Source organism: Pezoporus occidentalis, unplaced genomic scaffold, assembly GCF_034315485.1.
Source record: "Pezoporus occidentalis ecotype Australia unplaced genomic scaffold, CSIRO_AGI_Poc_V1 ctg238, whole genome shotgun sequence".
Classification (NCBI taxonomy): Eukaryota; Metazoa; Chordata; class Aves; order Psittaciformes; family Psittacidae; genus Pezoporus; species Pezoporus occidentalis.
This window is the reverse complement of record NW_026914264.1, coordinates 930,966-951,835: the sequence shown is the minus strand read 5'-3', so window position 1 is coordinate 951,835 and position 20,870 is coordinate 930,966. Positions and strand designations below refer to the sequence as shown.

General features: G+C 43.1%; 1 long non-coding RNA gene across 3 annotated transcripts in view; it reads right to left on the bottom strand.

Annotated features, from left to right (window-relative positions):
- Positions 1 to 20,870, bottom strand: part of LOC134165353 (uncharacterized) — a 58,666-nt gene that overhangs the window by 9,903 nt on the left and 27,893 nt on the right. The window contains exons 2-4 of one of the 3 annotated variants that reach the window (XR_009965491.1): positions 16,521 to 16,616; positions 12,963 to 13,062; positions 1,618 to 1,718 (exon numbers count right to left, since the gene is read on the bottom strand). This is a non-coding gene — a long non-coding RNA (uncharacterized LOC134165353). The remainder of the gene's footprint in view (positions 1 to 1,617; positions 1,719 to 12,962; positions 13,063 to 16,520; positions 16,617 to 20,870) is intronic. The other 2 variants (XR_009965492.1, XR_009965493.1) reach the window with 2 other exon arrangements.

The following is a 20,870-nucleotide window of genomic DNA, read 5'->3' as shown; positions in this document are numbered from 1 at the left end:
AACTGAGTTCTGTGTTCTTGGGTGCTGCCATTGCACACCTCTCCTGCCTGTCCCCATGAAGAGCTGCTATGTCATTCATATTATTCTGTCTACCAGCATCTAAAATTAGTTAGATGTTAGATTAGTTAGATAAGTTAGATTTTCTTCCTCTGTTTCACATGTATGCACAGAGAACTGTTGAACAACATTTTTCGACAAAGCTTACTCACCAGATAATTGCCATGAATTATCTATGATTCAAAGATGACTTCAAATACATGTAACACAAGCACACATGATATATCTACTCTATCTACATACACACCCCCACATGGCTATTCTGCAGGCAGCAGTGGAATCCAGATGATCACCCTAAACATCTCTGTGCTATCTCACCAACTGCCCACCCTCCTGTCTCACCATCCTGTTATATCACAAGCCATTGCACCCTGCCTTCTGTCAAAGCTGAAGGACTTTAATTGCATGTGTTTCAGTCCTCATAACCTAAGTGTGTGCCTGAAGTTTGCTGTCTTAGAAGGGTGTCATTAAAATCACCAAACCTGTTACTGCTATGTTAAGTTTCCCTTTTCATTTGCAAAGTGTAAGATTCTTCCTTCTTTGGGGAATGGAGACTGTGGTCAGTTCATCAGATGTTGTTTCTGCTGCTCCTTCCTCCTCAGGGGAGGACTCCTCACACTCTTCCCTGCTCCAAAGAGGGGTACCCCAGAAAGAACTGAGTCAGACAATAGGATTAATGAATGGACTGTTAAAGACACTGTTGAAAGCATTGGGAAATATTGCATGGAAGTGCTGGGACAGCAGAGGATCTTCTCACTCTCCTGGTCCTGCCCAAATGAAGCCCCTACAAACTATGGGAGGAGAGAAGACCCCCATAGTGCATATAAGAGAGTGGCTGGGGAAGTGATGCGGATTACTCTTCCCATGGGAAAGGCTTCCTTCACACAAGGACCTGGTTGTACTCAGTGGGTAATGTGGAAGGATGGGGACATCTGGTTTGTGCCTTAGGGAGATTTAACTCTGGGGGGAAAATCATCTGTGATGCCTGTTGTATGTTGTAGGGAAAAAAAAAACCTACAAATCCTTCTGCCACATACCATCATGGAGAGACTATGTCACTGCCTGTCTGCAATGGCCCATGTAATTCAGGTGCTTCAGAATTTGGGAACTGTGGTTTCTTCAGACTCTGGCAGAACCTTCTATGATAACTGCTGCTGCCTAAATTTCTACCAGATCTCCAGACACAGGACTGCTGCTGTCCACACTGTCCACTGGAGTTAAAAACTGCTGTTTACCCCTGCTATATACTGCTGTGTGCTTCTATGCAAATAGGTAGAGAATCACAGAATCACAGTCTGGTTTGGGCTGGAAAGGACCTTAAGATGATTTAGTTCCAACTCCCTGCCATGGGCAGGGATACCTGACACTAGACCACATCACTCAAGGCTCTGTCCAACCTGGCCTTGAATACTGTCAGGGATGGAGCATTCACCAATTCTTTGGGCACCCTGTTTCAGTGACTGGAATTATCTGGGGGGAATTCCTAGCAAAGGCCAACCTAGAAATGAAGAAAGGTACCACAGCAGAGCATTTTTCTGGTTGTCACATAGGTTCATTTACTAGTTTTCCTCTTCCATTAACGAAAAGCCAGACCTCTGCTCGGTACGCCCAGCATTGCTTGAATTTCAGTAGGGTGCCTTTTTTGCATTTCAGGATAAAGGCTAAGATTAATAAGAAAAAGAGAAGAAATTAAAGCAATAAAAGGAAAAGAAATAAAGTCCTCAGGGCTGATCCCAAGAAATTATGAAACTGTCAGGCTCCACAAGTTGTGCAGTAATCACTCAGAATGGATTATCTTATTAGTCGTCTCCACCATTAAAGTATAAAACGATGCAACACATCAGGATTTATGGCCAATGAGAAGAAAAAGGTTTGTCTTGAAGCTACAAAGAAAAATATAAAAGAGAGGCATGTAATTGTTGAATGAACAACAGGATGAGCAGCTTATACATATTGTGCAATTAATAATCACTGAAGGCCTGTTGGGAGTTGCATATATCTGATAGAACAACCTACAAACCCAGAGTCCTGTTCTTTTGTGCACAGGTATGGGGTGATTGCAAGAGCAGTCAGCCAAGCAAGCAATTAATTTTTTTTCCCTAATATGCCTTTTAAAAATGTTTTCAGATGGAAGCCCCCCCAGAATCACCCTATAAAACTAAAAGTCTCGGTCACTGAAACTTCCTTCCTAGATAGGCCTCCTCGGATGTTGACACAAAGCAAACCAAACCAACAAAAGCATTTACAAGAGCATGCATGCAGTGTCCCTCTGTCCCGGCTCCACACCAAGTGGTGTGGCCAGCTAAGGTTCTGAACAATGGTCTCTGCAGAACAGGGGACCTCAAGTATATTCACTGTGGGTTTACTGAAACCAGTTCCGCATCACAGCAGACAAAGGAGTGTATAATGATCAGCAGTGAGACGGGAGATGAGATCACTGAATCTTCCTAGAAAATAATCAAATATTAGGGAAAGATTTATTAACTGATTATAGAATCACAGAATGGTTTGGGTTGGAAAGGACCTGAAGATCACCCAGTTCCAACCCCCTGCCATGGGCAGGGATACCTCACACTAGACCACATCACTCAAGGCTCTGTCCAACCTGGCCTTGAATACTGTCAGGGATGGAGCATTCACCACTTCTTTGGGCAACCTGTGCCAGTGCTTGGAATTATCTGGGGGGAATTCCTAGCAAAGATCAACCTAGAAATGAAGAAAGGCACCACAGTAGAGCATTCTTCTGGTTGTCACATAGGTTCACTTACTAGCTTTCCTCTTACATTCACGAAAAGCCAGATGAACAACTGCAGCCCTGATTGCTTCAGGTGCCAAAGAGGCAGATTAATTGCCAAGACACATTTCCAAAGCCTGACGGTTTCTTCTAGTAGGTGGGGTGCAAAATACCCCTGGGCACATGCCTAAACCTTTATCACTTTCAAAAACGTAACCTTCAGATGTGCGGAACTAGCATCGAAAACAATGCTTAAGTGCTTTGATGGATCGGAGTCACAGAAAGACATGATGAGCAGGAAGACCTGGAGGAACTACAAGTCAACTAATCAAGTAGGCAAGCTCGTACAGGAAATGTCAAACTATTGTTGCATATCCATTTGGATGTGTGTGTTTGTGTGGCTGGGCCGGCTTCTCCGACATCTTCCCTTCTGAAGGAAGTGGGGTTAACATCTATGAATAAATTAGCCTCCTGATCAAAGTTTGATTAAGGATCTGAGATGAAATGATGGATTGTTAAGGCATGTATTCAAAGCATGCTTAATGTATGCATAAATCTCTGTCTTTTTTCCTGTGGTTTCTTTCAAAGGGTCTTCTTCCTTTCCAACTGTAATGTCTTTACAGCAAAGACTGGAGTCCAGAAAGGATTAATCTATAAAGCCATGTGCTATAAAGTTCCAATTATCAGCTGAACTGATGAAAAAGAATACTTTTATGAAAAATGAACATTTCTTTTCCCCATTATTTTACTTACGTTGTGCGAGGTAAAGCCAGGGGAGACATAACCTTCAAGGTTTCTTTCCTTCTTCCCAAACCTCAACTAATGAAAATCCTTTGAGATCCTAATGGCTGAGGCACTGAGGGAATCCTCAGAGTAACCAATGTGCTAAATGAATAAGGCTGCAATTTCCAAGCAACCTGGAGACATTTAGATACATCTTTCCCACTGGAAATGGGAAAAGGTATGTGATTCCCCTTATACCTTAGCCTAGGGGCGCTGGCCTGCCTTATTTTCAGCAAGCTGCATTTTCAGTAAGCTGCATTAGCAAATCTTATATTTGCCAAGCTTTGCCAGCTATACAAACATTTAGAAGTAACATCTTAAATACTTAGGCACTGTTGTGGTTTAACCCCAGCTGGTAACTCAGAACCATGCAGCCGCTTGCTCATTCCCCTTCTTCTTTCCCCCCGCTCCCAGGGGGATGGGGAGGAGAATCAAAAGAATGTAACTCCCACGGGCTGAGATAAGAACAGTCCAGTAACTAAGGCATAACACAAGTCACTACTGCTACTACCAATAATAATAATGATAAGGGAAATAACAAGGGAAGAGAACACAATTGCTCACCACCTGCTGACCGACAACCTGAGCAGTGATCTGGGCCTTCCGGGTAACTGCCCCAGTTTATATACTGGGCATGACGTGCTGTGGTATGGAATACCTCTTTGGCTAGTTTGGGTCAGGTGTCCTGTCTCTGCTTCCTCCCAGCTTCCCCTCCTCTCTGGCAGATTATGAGACTCAGAAAGTCCTTGGTCAGAGTAAACATTACTGAGCAACAACTAAAAACACCAGTGTGTCATTAGCGTTTTTCTCAGACTAAAGACAAAAACACAGCAGTGCACCAGCTACTAAGGAGAAAAATGACTTCTACTGCTGAACACAGGACAGGCACATATTCCAAATATTGGTCTAAGACTCCCTCCTGCCTCCCTCTAATTCCCCATTTCTGCAATATGTTCAAGATTTTATCTATGTCAGAGTGACCTCAGCTCTTAAATACACAGGAGCAGGAGAGATGAGGATGCATAAGGAGTTCTCATCTCGAGCAACTTAACTGCCCTTCAAGTTGCAAAAATGCCAGCTATCTAGGAAAGGACTACTCTGTCTTGATGTCCTGGGTTCAGCAGTAGCAGTTATTTTTCTCCTTCTTAGTAGCTGGTGCAGTGCTTTCAGCGCTGATAACACCAATGTTTTCAGTTGTTGCTAAGTAATGTTTAGTCTGACCAAGGACTTTCTGAGTCTCATGCTCTGCCAGGGAGGAGAGGAAGCCGGGAGGAAGCCGAGACAGGACACCTGATCCAAACTGACCAGAGAGGTATTTCATACTACAGCACGCCATGCCCATTACATAAGCTGGGGGCAGTTACCCAGAAGGGCTAGATCGCTGCTCAGGTCAGGCTGGGTATCGGTCTGCAGGTGGTGAGTGGTTGTATTCTCTTCCCTTGTTATTTCCCTTATCATTATTATTATTGGTGGTAGCAGTAGTGGTTTGTGTTACACCTTAGTTACTGGACTGTTCTTATCTCAGTCTGTGGGAGTTGCATTCTTTTGATTCTCCTCCCCATCTCTCCAGGAGCAGGGTGAGGAAGGAGGCAGTGGGAGTGAGCGAGCAGCTGCATGGTTCTGAGTTACCGGCTGGGCTTAAACTATGACACTTGAGGAAAAAGACCTTTGGCAGAGTTGCTCCTAAACTGATTAGATTTGAGGGACTATTGTAAAACACACACTCAGAAAACCTCTGGATTACAAACTCTGGGTTCAGGATGAAAAATCTTTTGCAAAGTGGCCTTTGCAGTTTTCAGCTTGCCAATCCTAGTTGAGAAAAAAAGTGTTTTGCTAGGATTTGGTGGGACCAAAGCAACCAGGAGACTGCTAAGGCTGGGGAGAATTACTAAAAGCCAGTAGTTTAAAACCAAAATCTTCAACTAGCATACTTAAAACCCAGCAGGTTTAATTTCAGGCACCACATCTTGCAAACACTGGCCTTGGCATAATCCATTAGTTTCTTAGGGCTGAATGCTTGGTACAGGAAAAGGCAGTGCCTATTCTCTGCTTTCACAAACTTGATCTAACCCATTACTACACTCATACTACACATTTATGGGTTAAAACTTAAACAGGGGAAATTTAGATTGGATATAAGGAGGAAATTCTTTCCTGTTAGTGTGGTGAGGCACTGGAATGGGTTGCCCAGGGAGGTTGTGAATGCTCCATCCCTGGCAGTGTTCAAGACCAGGTTGGACAAGGCCTTGGGTGATATGGTTTAGTGTGAGGTGTCCCTGCCCATGGCAGGGGGGTTGGAACTTGAAGATCTTAAGGTCCTTTCCAACCCTAACTATTCTATGATTCTATGATTTCAACTCTTGGTGTGACATACAGCAACATATAGCTTGAATGGCTTAAATCAACATAACTATTGCAGACAGATTGGGTTTGTAATGCTGTCAAATCACATATTATCGATCTGGGGGACTGACATACCTAATTTAAATGTACGTTTAGCAACAGAGCTGAGAGATAACAGAGCATCAGGCAGGCAACTTTCTATTTCAACCCAAACAGGGCAAGAGAGCTGGGATGTTAATGAAGCAAATGGCATGCAGATTATTCACATTCCTTATCTTTTCTCTACTATAGACTTATAGTTTATAATCTGACTGCAAATCTTATGCACGAGACACACAGGTGTAACTAGAGAGTCAAGCTCTGTCATCTACTTGCACATTGAAATAAGAAACAGTTTATAACCAGAACCCCTTTGAAATCTGGTGGGATAAAATGTATGGTTGCTCCAGTTGCTCAGACTACACAGAACACATTGAATACAACAGGACTACACAGTATACTGAAAGTCAGTAATACAGTTTTTAAGAATACCACTCTCCCTGTTTGTCTTCAATATGCAGACATGAAGAGGATATTAACTGTTTACTATAGACAACCATAAACTGAAACAATCCCCTCAGCAAGCTGCAACTTAAGAAGCAATTGGTACAGATGGCAATGAATGCAGCGGAAACAGCCAAAGCAATTCAGCCAGTGGGTATGGCAGAATTTTATCTGTGCTATGACCAAACTGTGTCTGTGTTATCTGGCTGAGACACTGTGGGGTGTCAAACAAACATCAGTGCTGTTGGGAAAACAGATCTGACAAAATGTAGATGCAAGTGCAATAATGAAAAATCAGAGGCTGTCACTGCCCCCTCCACCCCCAATGATGTTTTGGGTTTTTTTTTCATTATCTCTTCACTAGCACAGAGATGACTTTCAAGGTCAAAAGATCAATTTTAGCATTAGTTCCAAACAAAAGCATTTTAAGTGGAGAGTATCAAGCCAACAGCTTGCACTTGTCTGAACCATAGCAAGAAAAAATACAGAATAATTACTAGGGAAAACATTAGCACACTAATAAGGAGAAGTAAATGTCCTGGAAATCCTGAAGTGTAGATGAAGGCTTCCTGGAAACTTGTTGAGTGCCCTCATCAGTTTCGTAGAAAAAAAAACTGTGATTTTGAACACATTTATCATTTTCCATGGTTGAAGAAATACTTTACAGGACAGAGGGGATTTTGCAGTATTCAGAGAACTACAGTGGATCCCTTCTTTAGTGCATCCTCCAAGACTTAAGATGCTTCAATGTCTGAAAAAGAACGTGATTCTATGAGAAAGAACAAATTGAACAGCCTTGATCTCAGGCAGATCCAGGACCAAGCTTCAGTAACAGCAGCCTCACGTGCCTTTTATGTACCTGCATATTACACATGAATAAAACCCTATTGCAGAGAGGTGAATGCAAAAGCTCCCTTTCATCCAAAGCCGCTGTTGTTTTTAAAACAAGGCTATTCAGAATCCTCATTTGCAAATCCTGGAAAGTTCTCTCTCATTTAGGAGCAATGTAAGAACAAATCCCATGTCAGTACGTGTAACATTTCACAGCATAAAACCAGAGAGAGCAAAGTCTTTGCCATCCTTTGCAAAAGAACGTACCCATAAAGTTCCTTGAGAGCTACAGTAAGATAATTCTGATTTTAACTAATGGGTGGGTAACAACAGTTGTAAAACTGCAAGAAAATGCAACAATGGAGCAACCATCAGGGGAAAAGCAAAAACACCACAAGGATGGGGAACACCCACCTGCCAGACAGCGCAGACAGCAATGCTACAAACCACCATGGATAAAAGAGGGACCAGAATTTAGAACAATTACAGAAAAGGCTTTCAAGAAACATCTGTCTTTGAAGACAGTGTATGTGGAGTGTACACAAGAAAAAAAACAAAGATTAATTACTTCCCGAAACACTGGAATAGCACAGTGTTTACAATGGGAACATTTCACTTAGAGCAGACTAATCACTTTCTAGCAGTTTGGAATTAAAAAGCATAGATAAGTTGTTCCTCTCCCTAATGTTTTGGGTTAGATTCTCAAATATTATGATTTGTAAGTGATGTAATAATTTTTTTTCCACATCTGCTTAATATATTTGAATGTTTTAGAGTACTGGAAATATGATATATGTGCTGTATACAGAAGAGAATACTGCCATGTCTAGCAGTGAAAAAGGGATACTCTCAACCACAAGTTGAGAAAACTTACCAGTTCCTATATATCCAACTAGAGTTATATATTACCACAACTCCTGCCTCCTACACAATTGTTTTAAAATCTGTCAACTGTGGTCTTCAAGACAGAATTCCCAAAGTATGGAACACAATGTAATTTGTGTTACACTTCAGTATTTTATATAAGTAAGTTCTCATTTTGCAAGAAACACATACATCAAAAGGCATCTGTAGGCATCAGTGTGGAAACGTAAGCATAGTGGAAAATCATGGTAGAATTCCACCAGGAAGCCTATCAACACCCACCTATTAAACACAATCAAACATGCTCTGGCAAACCTGCAGACACCCTGGAAAATAATAGCCAGTAACAGCCCTGAACTCTCCCCATGCTGTCATGCTTGGAAGCCACGGGCTGTTCCTCAGCCCTGCATATGAGGGAAGGGGCTTCCAGAGGAGGGAAGATGAGGGAAGAGGATTCCACAGAAAGGACAGTTCCTATTTCCTTGTTTATTTTAGCAGATGTGACAGGTCTGATTAATAATTTGTGCCTTTTTCATGAAAAATGTTGTGAAAATTCTGATTTCTGCATCAGTTTGGGGCTGAAATGGTTGGGGTTATGTCCTGTAATATTTTATGATATACATGGGATTATATGATGTGAGAAATAAGTTGAATGTTCCAGTCCAAAAAAAAAAAAAAAAGCATCTCTCCTTGCTAACTGTAGTAAGGGCTTTAAATGGTACCATTAGAGAATATTGGGGCTGTTCAGCCTGGAGAAGAGAAGCTGCATGGAGACCTCAGAGCAGCCTTCCAGTATCTGAAGGGGACCTACCAGTATCCGAAGGATGCCAGAGAGGTACTCTGCATCAGGGACTGCAGTGACAGGACAAGGGGTGATGGGTTTAAACAGGGGAAGTTCAGATTAAATGTAAGGAAGAAGCTCTTCACTGTGAGGGGGAGTGAGTTACTGGAACAGACTGCCCAGAGAAGTGGTAAATGCTTCATTCCTGTCAGTGTTCAAGGCCAGGTTAGACAGAGCCTTGGGCAACATGGTCTGGTGTGAGGCTTCCCTGCCCATGGCAGGGGGTTGGAACTGAATGATCTGAAGGTTCTTTACAACCCAAAGCATTCTATGATTATGTGCTTTTACTAAGGACAGAAGAATTATCTTTCCTTTCCCACCTGTACTGCTTTAAGCCCAGCCAGTAACTTAGAACCATGGAGCCACTCGCTCACTCCTCCCTTCCCCCCACGTTGCTGCCGGAGGGATGGGGAGGAGAATCGAAAGAATGTAACTCCCCCGGGTTGAGATAAGAACAGTCCTGTAACTAAGGTATAACACAGACCACTACTGCTGCCACCAATAATAATAATAATAAGGGAAATAACAAGGGAAGGGAATATAAAATTAAAGGAGGAAAAGGAAAAGAAAATAAACACAAGTGATGCACAATAAAATTGCTCACCACCCGAACAATGATACCTGGCCTGGCCAGCAATCTAGGCCTTCCAGGTATATCCCCCCAATTTATATGACGGGCATGATGTGCTGTGGTATGGAATACCACTTTGGCTAGTTTGGGTCAGGTGTCGCAGCTTTGTTTCCTCCCGGTTTCCCATGCACCCCCTTACTGTCAGAGTCTGAGACTGAGAAAGTCCTCGATTGAAGTAAACATTACTTAGCAACAACTGAAAACATTGATGTGTTATCAGCACTGTTCTCAGACTAAAGTTGAAGAAACAGCACTCTACCAGCTATTAAGAAGGAGAAAAACTCTGCCTGAGGACTGGAGGAAAGCAAATGTCACTCCAGTCTTCAAAAAGGGCAAGAAGGAGGACCCGGGTAACTATAGACCGGTCAGCCTCACCTCCATCCCTGGGAAAGTGATGGAACACCTTGTCCTTGGTGCCATCTTAAGGCATATCAAGGATAAGAGGGTTATGAGGGGCAGTCAACATGGCTTCACCAGGGGGAAATCATGTTTGACCAATCTCTTAGCCTTTTATGAGGAAATAACACGGTGGATGGATGATGGCAGAGCGGTGGATGTGGTCTACCTTGACTTCAGCAAAGCATTTGACACAGTCTCCCACAGCATCCTCACAGCTAAATTGAGGAAGTGTGGACTGGATGATCAGGTAGTGAGGTGGACTGTGAACTGGCTGAAGGAGAGAAGCCAGAGAGTTGTAGTCTATGGGGCGGAGTCTAGTTGGAGGCCTGTAACTAGTGGAGTGCCTCAAGGGTCAGTACTGGGACCGGTATTATTTAATATATTCATCAGTGATTTAGATGAGGGAATTGAGTGTACTATCAGCAAGTTTGCTGATGACGCTAAGCTGGGAGGAGTGGCTGACACGCCAGAAGGCTGTGCTGCCATCCAGCGAGACCTGGACAGACTGGAGAGTTGGGCAGGGAATAACTTGATGAAATATAACAAGTGTAGAGTCCTGCATCTGGGCAGGAACAACCCCAGGTTCCAGTATAGGTTGGGGAACGACCTGCTAGAGAGCAGTGTAGGGGAGAGGGACCTGGGGGTCCTAGTGGACGACAGGATGACCATGAGCCAGCACTGTGCCCTTGTGGCCAAGAAGGCCAATGGCATCCTGGGGTGTATTAGAAGGGGGGTGGTTAGTAGGTCGAGAGAGGTCCTCCTTCCCCTCTACTCTGCTCTGGTGAGACCGCATCTGGAATACTGTGTCCAGTTCTGGGCCCCTCAGTTCAAGAAGGACAGGGAGCTGCTGGAGAGAGTCCAGCGCAGGGCAACGAAGATGATTAAGGGAGTGGAGCATCTCCCTTATGAGGAAAGACTGAGGGAACTGGGTCTCTATAGTTTGGAGGAGACTGAGGGGTGACCTTATCAGTGTATATAAATATATAAAGGGGGAGTGTCACGAGGATGGAGCCAGGCTCTACTCAGTGGCAAACAATGATAGGACAAGGGGTAATGGGTACAAACTGGAACACAAGAGGTTCCACTTAAACTTGAGAAGAAACTTCTTCTCAGTGAGGGTGACGGAACACTGGAACAGGCTGCCCAGGGAAGTTGTGGAGTCTCCTTCCCTGGAGACATTCAAAACCCGCCTGGACACATTCCTGTGTAACATTATCTAGGTGTTCCTGCTCCGGCAGGGGGATTGGACTAGATGATCTTTTGAGGTCCCTTCCAATCTCTAGCATACGGTGTTACTGTGTGCTACAGCTGGACCCAGGGCACCGCCTTAAATGATCATTCTTCTCCCACCACTTCTCCTGCTGTTCTTCAGGAAATATTTTCAGTGGTTACATGTGCAATCTGCCTGCATGCAGAAGACCATAAATCCTTATTTCCAGCTATTTCCCCAAGCTTCTGAACATCTCAGAGAGCATGGTATCAGTATTCCACAAACCTCAGTGGACCAGATATCGTGCACTGCAGAGAATGTTTGCTCTGGGTCATAACGAGAAGCAGGAGTGGGGAAGATTTTGCTTAGTGGCAGCTCCAGTACATAGTTGCAGGTGCACTACCCAGACAGTGTTTAAACAAGGCATTTCTGGCACAGCCGGGACTCCATCTTGGCTCAGCACACAGCAGCTTCCACATCCAAACCTTGTTACTAGATCAGCCTGGAATAGCCTTCTAAATCCATAGCCTTCAGGCATTATTCAAGAAAGGGGGCCAGCTGAAGGGAAGATAGCCTATAGCAGAGGAAAAACATACCCTCCCAAAACGTCCTATCAGTGAAAGGTATTAAGCCGCTTTCCTAGCTTGTGGTAATTTTTGGAGATGTAATAAAAATAGCCTGTGGGACCCATAGAGTACTTGCAGTTAAGTTGTCATCACCTGCTGATGTATGGTCTTTACTGCTGTAGTGAATTACATCATTCCCTTAAATTGGGCTCATACTTCAGCCCTGGAAAGGCACCAGAAGAATTTAGTGGGGCTGAGATTCGGATTGCACTGAACAAGTCCCTCTGGGCTCACTTGGAGGAGCACGGGAACTCCCTGCCACTCAGTCACTGAGCCTGGTATAAAAGGGAGAATGAAAAGCTCCGGGAGTTACGCTGAACAGCTGCAGCGACCTGATGGGGAGCACTGGGAAGCCCCCAGGAGAGAGCTGGGTCACCCTCTGTCCCTGTGCCACTGTTACACCACAGGCTGGCATTGGGGCTGTCACCATGAGAGATCCTCGTTTCCATTAAAAACACAACACATTGTGAAAAGGCTTCCCAGAGGAATGGCCAACTTTCTGAGCTCTCTGTGAGTGAGAAGGGAAAAGGAGGCAGGGGGAGTTAAGGAAAGCCAGAGACCAAGAAAATCAGGAAAAGGTTAAAAACAAAACTAAAGATTAGGAAAACAAAGTCATATGGTTATTTCATGGAGGAAGAGAAGGGATATATATGTTGAGGAAGGGATATATATGTTGATGGCAAGGGGAAAAAAAAAAAAGACAAAAGAACATGATGAAGTTTTTAACGTTCTCAGTACTTTACTTTTGCTTTACTTTTACTTTTCCTCTGTTGACATGAATCAAGCTGCCCTGTCTTAAGTAGATGAGGATGAAACACAGCCCTCAGGCTTCCTCCTGAAGGCTTACTGACTCCCCAGCTAGACTTCCCTCTGCTCTCTATAAGCATGTGTGCCCTCAGGATATTTTGATATTAAAATCACTATTGTGCATTATCTAAAGATTTTTACAAACATGAATATGGACTTTGCAGTGCAAGCTAACGAAAAGATTGTGTATGTCCCCCCTCTCTTTCTTTTTTTTAGCAACCAAGAGAAGCACAGAGCAAGATATTATTATCCAGGCAGATCTCTGCTAGAGGCCAGGAGTTTGCTTTCGTTACCTTCTTAATACCCCTCAAGAGATGCAGATTTAAACCTTCTAAGTGCTGAGATACAGTGGCATGAAGAAATGATACAGCATCATGCAGGCATCACAGTAATCTGAAAATAAGGGAAAACATGGTGACACTGAACATGAACTTTTAACTGGAAATACTTTTCTTGTACGCCATCAAATTACTTGCAGACCTCTGCTGCAGCAGCATGGGGGATAGGCACATTCAGTTCAGGGTACTGAGGAATTTTTCAACCAAATGTTTATTTCAAGACCCTTATTGCTCAGACCTCACCAAGGATGTGGGAAACACAGTTGTACAACCATCCTTCATTGGACCTTTAATTATTGCCATAGCTCAGAAAGTAGAGCTTGAAAAATGCAGCCACAAAAGCCAGTAAGTACTGAGTTATCCTGAGCTCACTAGGGGTTGCTGTCTTCCCCTGCTCCTTTCCCCCCCTCCCCAAACATTTTTAAGATGCTACGACTTTTCCAAACAATAGTTTTGGAAGTTTTAGGGAAAGTTTTCCTAAGGAGTTAAACCAGATCCCTCCTTCAGTATTAATTCTCCTTCCTGCAAGTTAATAATCATCAAGAAACAACCGTTGGCCAGGTGCAGGTACGGGCTGTTGATTACAGGGGCTGTGGCTTCACCCTGCTCAGCATTAGAGAGAAAACCTGTTTATGGCAAGATATGGTGGTTCTCCAGTTAAACTTTGCCCCAAACACACAGTTCAGCAATACCCAGCACAGCTCTACAGTAATGGCACAGAAATGCCATTAGTTACCAGCGCAACAAGCAGAATTTTGCCATCATTTTCACTAGGATGTAGCTGGCAACTGGAGAAAGTCCTACTTATTCCATACAACCATCCATTAAAAAATGTGGACATACTGACTGTAGCCACAGCTATTTCCTGGTCTAACTGGAAGGAAAAAGTGGTTTCTTAGGCACCTGTGTGTGTGGCAGGAACCACAGGCTGCCGCAGGATCAGCACACAGTGCTCTGGCTGATGTTTGTGTGTCCAAACAACAAACCAAAAGTACTTGCAAAGCTATGGGACACTACAGTTTCAGTACAAAGCTTCAGTACAAACCTAGAGCTACAGGGACACTACAGCTTCAGTACAAATCTTCCTCTGATGTCCATTACTAATGAACAACACCCAGGTTGGCCACCACAATGACGGCTGAAATTCTGCTTGCTGAGTCAGAGCAGATGTGTTGAGGGTGCACAGTGGATCGCCATGCTGTGTTTGGCTCTGTGCTGCCTCAACACCTCTCCCTCCATGCTTCACACACTCATTCCTTCATGGTGCACTGTGTTTTAACTTACATTCTTCTTACCATTCTGTGTGCAGATACATTCTGTAATTAATGCCCCAATCTAGGGTCCTTATTCAGTTCCCTGACCTGGAAAAGCATGTAAACATAAGCTTTAAGTGTTTCCCTGAATACAGAAGTAGTGAAAGGAATGACTAAGTAGGCCCCTTGTTTAGGACCTCACCCATTAGCTGTTCTTGTTTCTAATATTATTAATGACAATGCAGCCATACCAGGAAGCCATTAAAGGGGCCTTTAACACTGCAGCTTGAGAGTATTCAGCACATCCTCCACACGTGAGATGTTGCTAGGTTTGCAGCAGGTGGACTGACAGCTCTAACACAAACAACAGGATGATTCAGAAGAGCTTGATAAAAACAAGCCTGACAGCACTGGCACATATCTGTCATCATTGCAGAGATAAATTCAGTATCATTTCTGGTCCACATTAAGTGAGAACTGAGGCTGGTAGGAAACTACGCGGCTATCTGGAGAAGCAGGATGTCTAGGATTTGATCTCGTGGCCTGCAGAGCTCCCTTGGAATGCGTGAATACACAGGAAAACACTGCAAAACTGTTCCCTTTATTTTCAGGCAATTAGTAAGAGGAAAAATAGCTGTTGCATTTAGGTCCTGCTGCCGAATGCATCTGTCTGTGCATCATAACACTGTCCTCACACGTAAACAGCCATGAATAATTTATGATTCTCAGATTGCACACAGAAGCCTTAACCCAAATCACATTCCAGACAAGTGCCAGGACAAATTCTATTTTCTGAGAGGCTTTTCCTACTGTTCTCCTTTGTTCTTTCCAGTGATAGTTCAACTGAACTGACAAGGAGCACAAAATAGTCTTTTCCTTACATTACAATTTTTCCTGTCCTAAGATTTTAGCATTTTGTAGTTTCCTTTTCTCTGTTCAAAAGCATACAGTTAGTTTGCTCAAAGCTGTCAAAAGCCAATCTTTTCTCTTAGAAGACTTATCTTTCTTACAAGATTGAAGTCTGAATTAAAAAAACCCAGAGAGAAATTAAAACTAATATTTGCTGTACTTAAATACAAGCCGGATGTGGAATCATACATCTCCAAATGAAACATTTACAAAGTTGGCAACAATGGAATCTTCTCTTCACACATGCAAACGTCAAGTCTGAATGTACTCTTCTCTCTACCTGCCCTCACTCTCCATTGCCCTGCACACCTAAGTGGTGGTGAAGAACAATCCCCTGGATTCTGCAGACCTTCTCCTCCTGTCAGCACATGGCTTCACTTCATCTCCAAAATATTTAAAGACTATGACAAGAAATCCTGGATGCCTAAAATGAGAAATCAACCTGCATAAGTGGAACCTAGCAGGTGACTAAGCTGTAAATACCACTGAAAGCAACAGTATCAGAGGTACAGAAAATCTTCCAAACTCGGGCCCTCCTGTCTGTGAATATGACACTAAGGCTCATATACGATGAATGGTGACCCCCATGGCAAGGGGTTGGAACTAGATGATCATAAGGTCCTTTCCAACCCAAACTATTCTATGATTCTATGAATACCATTATACAAGGAAGGACTCTGGAGTCACAGATAAACAGCAAGGACATTTGCCCCACAATATGGCTGGAGTCCCTCTCCAGCCAATATGACTGGGGCAACACCAGCCTTCACTGGCATCTTTTCACCTGGGTTGCCTGGTTTCACACCCTTCACCTCCCCCACTGCGCCAAAGTCTCAGCAGCAACTGGCTTGGTATTATTTGAGTATTGGTCAACAAACACAGAACATTGTTGTAACCAAAGACAGTTTAGTATTGCCCTTGTCAAACTGCTTGAAACCAGCATCTCTTTTCAAAGAGATCCAGTGAAACCTACTCTATTAGCCATGGCAAAGTCCTTACGAAACTGGGATGTTGAAAAGCTTTTGAGGGTGTCAAGGCACTGGAACAGGCTGCCCAGAGAAGTGGTGAATGCTCCATCTCTGGCAGTGTTCAAGACCAGGTTGGACAGAGCCTTGGGCAAAATGGTCGAGTGTGAGGCCATGGCAGGGGGTTGGAACTGGATGATCTTATGGTCCTTTCTAACCCAAACCATTCTGTGATTCTATGATTATTTTTTTTTTCTCAACCCTGGATTCTTTTACACTGTAATATTACTAGCAGCATGATAATCCCTGCAAATGAGGGGGTGGAGTCTGCCTAATCCTTTCCAAGGTTGGAGATTACACATTTTAGGAACTCAGGATGTTCCTACTTTTGTCCTGAAATGAAGTTTCGACTTGTAGTCCTCTCAGCTCTTGCCTGGGAAAGTGTGGTAGGAGCAGGGCTCCTCTGTAAACTGCTTGCAGGTCTGAGATACAGCAAGGAAGGGAGAAGTTGCCTCATGCTCCATGCTTGGGAACATATTGCTGGCCACAATTTGGCCTACAGGTCTTCATAGATTTATCTTAGAATATACCAGACAACAAAATGGGAGGGAATTCCACCCCCAGTTACTGAATGACTGCCAAGTGCTGCTCCCACTTGCAGCCAGAATGGACCACAGCTGAACTACAAAAGGAGAAGGGCGAACTTGATGGGATGGTTCTTGCCAATTTACAACATGCTGTATCTGAAAATACCCATGTGTCATGATTACCTTCTGTTGCAGATAAGGTGCATCACCACAAACACTGTATGTCAGACCTCCCCTGCTCATTCCAAGGCCAAAACCAAGGGAGTTTTACTGCTTCCAAGACAGTGATTTCAGGCCCTTTGTTCAGGGGAAAATCTAGGACCCCTGTTCTACAGCAAATGGCTCCTTCCCTGCCTCTGTTTTAGAGAAGAATGTGCACAGTAATTAGTAAGATGAAATGAAACCCCATCAACAACAAGCCAAGCATGAGGATGGAAGGCTACAGTGTACAGTATCAAAACCATCATGTCTAGCACACTGCCACAGAAAGCTCATGAAAACACAGGGCAGGAGCTCACACAAAATTGAAACAGTACAACTCTACTGCAAGATGTTAATTTTATCCTCTTTCACTAGGCTGATCAGACAGAAGGGAGCCCAACTTCCCCTTCTGTGGCAGTTCTTCCTTCAGAGAACTTTTCTGGTATGGTTCCATAGACTGAACATTCTACATTTTCTTTGAACAAATTGTATTACGCTTCTTTCTCATCAGAGTACATAAATGAGCTGAGAGGGAATGGATTCAATTACAATCCAGATTCCAGACCTCTTAAGAACTGACTGCCTGACATATTCCTTTCATTTAAAACAGGAACCAAATGAGGATTATATCACATAAATAATACTCCCTTGATAGGGCAATTCAATAAAATGGCAAAAATACTCAGACAAAACATGTAGATAAAATATGAGAGCCTCTGATATTACCTACCAGATTTAAAGTACGAACATCACATAAGCTTACATGTCCAGTTTTTTTACTTCGCATTGTGAACAAGAATCTGATTCAGAGAATCCTTAAGAGCAAATTTAGTACCTTCTGACTGCCCCAGAAAAAAAGGAAGAACAGCTGAGGAAAAGAGTGTACTGCAGCAAAGTACAGGTTTCCATATTTGAAAGAAGATTTGATAGCTCTGCACAAGACACTAACCTGCCCTGCAAAACCCTAATTTACAATCTCCCAAGTGACTAAGAGTAACTATGACCAAGAGTAAGGGCTTCACAAAGCTCTGAGTGAGGCTGTTTCCCAAGCCAACTTGGCCATTAAGAAGGCAGCATTTCGGAACGACTCAAACTGATAAGATGACTTTTAGGAACAATCACTTTTGACACAACTACTCAGCCAGGCTTTCAGGCTGAGAACTAGATATGCCATCTATAATCTGATATTTTTATACCTGCCTAAATGTCTAAGTATCCAGGGAAGAAAGATGTGATGAAAAGGCTTAGATTCAGAGCTTGACAAGGGATCTGAAGATGAAGGCACAAAATGAGTACATACAGTCAAATCATCCTCATTCACAAAAAGCACACATTTTGGGGAAGCTGGGTAGAAAACAAAAAGGCAGAAGAACAACACTACCAAGATGAGGGATGACTATTAAATGTACAATTACCTGTAAGAAAATTCTTTTCAGATTACTGAGGAGTGGCTGAAGACACTTTTGATGACAGCCTACATAATTACAACTTGTTGAATTCTAAAGCTGTATTTAACCTGGCACACAGCTACAAATACAGAAGCCAGCAGGTGAAGTTCAAATTGAACTTCAACCCAGAAACTGGATCTTCTTATCTACTCAATGAAAAAGGTTTTCAGGGGACATGGTAAGTTCTCTGCCAATGAGACTCTTGAAATCAGTACAGTACGAGCCAAGTCTTGGGCTTCTTTGTGCCTGTCCAACAAATAACATTCTGTCCAATAACATTTTCAACGTTAACCATGACAGACATGGTGGAAATGAAATGTGCTGCTCTGAAGATACCTACCTGATGCAAAATGGGGTGCTCAACAACCCCAGTGTACCATGGAATACATAAATGTGGCTAGACGTTTTCTGTGAGGTGATGGGGCTTTTACAAAAAGCCAGTTTGTACATGTAATGCAGCAAGAACCACATCATTTAATCATAAACTAAACATTTTTTTCTTTAGCCAGTGTCCAATGTCCTAAGACTTCAGCATATCTAGGTATTGTTATATAAATAAATATGTCTATATCTATATATATAATTGTAACAGAACCTCCTTAACTAGAATGCATACATTCTTACCTATGTATATGAATAGAACAAAAGTAGCCCTCCTGGCACTGTGCACACTTCATATACACTTTATGTTCAGCTGTAAGGTTCAAATGCAGTTTTGCATGGGTTATGTTCTAGCTATAAAACCCCATATATAAGTATATACCCCCCCTCCTTTTTTTTAACAAAGAGGTTAACCAAATTATCACCTGCAGCTATATTATACCACTAAAAGGAATGAATACACTAAGCTGTCTATGAAGCTTGCAGTGTACCCTAGTTTTGACACAAGGGAAGGAAAAAGAGGTTGAAGCATACATCAAATGAAACTTTTTCAACTCAGAATAACCAGGAGGAAGCACACCTACTGGATACAGCAGAGACGTTTCCTATTAGATATGACAACAATAATTGAAAAAGGCTTATATATGAGTCACTAATAAAATCCTAATATGTAGAAAGGCCATCATATGCAAAGCAGGCACAATGTTGTGTTCACTCCTGTTCTTAATTTGGTCATAAACAGATACTGTCTGATCCATCCTGGCAATTTAAAAGCAGAAAATCAGGTGTGTTACTTCCCACCTCAGGCAGTGCTGAGAGGCTTCAGTATCTCTGCCTCATTGCTGACATCCGCTGTCCTGTGAATGAATCATGCAAAACCTTCACCAGCCCACTTGTCCCTTCCAAAAACCATTTCTGCTTTCTCCCTCTAGAACACATGCCAGAATTTGACTCAACAGTATTTGCAGTGATTTACATTGCTGAAAACCACTCTTAGAAGATGGACAAAAGGCATTAACTCCCTTGTACTGGACAACTTTCCACTAGGAGATAGTGACTGCACATGACACTGCTGCTAGTTATTGACACTTCTGCCCTTCTAAGATGTGTACCATCTCCTTCCCCCTGCTGAGTAGCACCTGCCTGCAGTAGCACACACTGCTTTAGTGCCAAGCACGATAGCAGGCCTCACTCAGACTGCAAGCTTTGCTGCACCAAGCCTCTTCAATTTGGCCTTCACCAAAAGAAGTGCACACACATCTCTCAGACTCAGGCACAGGATGAGTTTTAAGGAAAACAAATTATTCAGGAAGAAGCTCATCAATGATGTTTCCTGTTAGTCACAGGTAACACACAGTCTTACATGCCACCGGAAGACTTTTGCAGGTGGCCCACTTTCAAAGCAAAACATCCTCCACAGACTCTGTGGAGAGGAGTCAAAGCTGGAAATGTTCCAGCAATTGCTGCCTGCAGCAATGTGGCTGATGGCACTCAGGAGGCATGCTAGCACTGATCAGAGCATGTCCCAGAATCATAGAATTGTTTGGGTTGGAAAGGACACCGGACCATGCTGCCTAAGGCCCTGTTCAGCCTGACATTGAACGCTGGCAGGGATGGAGCATTTGCTACTTCTCTGAGCAACCTGTTCCAGTTCCTCACCACCCTCATCGTAAAGAACTTCTTCCTTATACTTAACCTGAACTTCCCCTGTTTCAAACTCATTATCCCTGATGAAGAGTCTCTCTCTGGCATCCATATTGCTACTTACAGACTCCTCAGGGTAATGAGAGATGTGGAGAGAGGCAATGGTTGTAATGTCCTTGTTAAGTTTTATGCTCTGAACCAAATAAATATGGCAGAGACCCTTCTTAAAGCTATCCTCTACAACTAATTCTGATCTGTTATGTTTGCCTTTCAGTGAAAACCACGTCCATAAGCTATCTCCCTACATAAAAAAAAAAAAGTATGTCTTTCTTGGTAGATCTCCTACATGCAAATAAATGAAAACAAAGTCAAGATAAATACTTCAGGTCAGTTTTTCAAGGGAAAGGTCTTTTCTTCCCACTGAAGCAGACTTTCAAGTCATCTGTTGTCAGTCTGTGCACAGAGTCAATGTGTG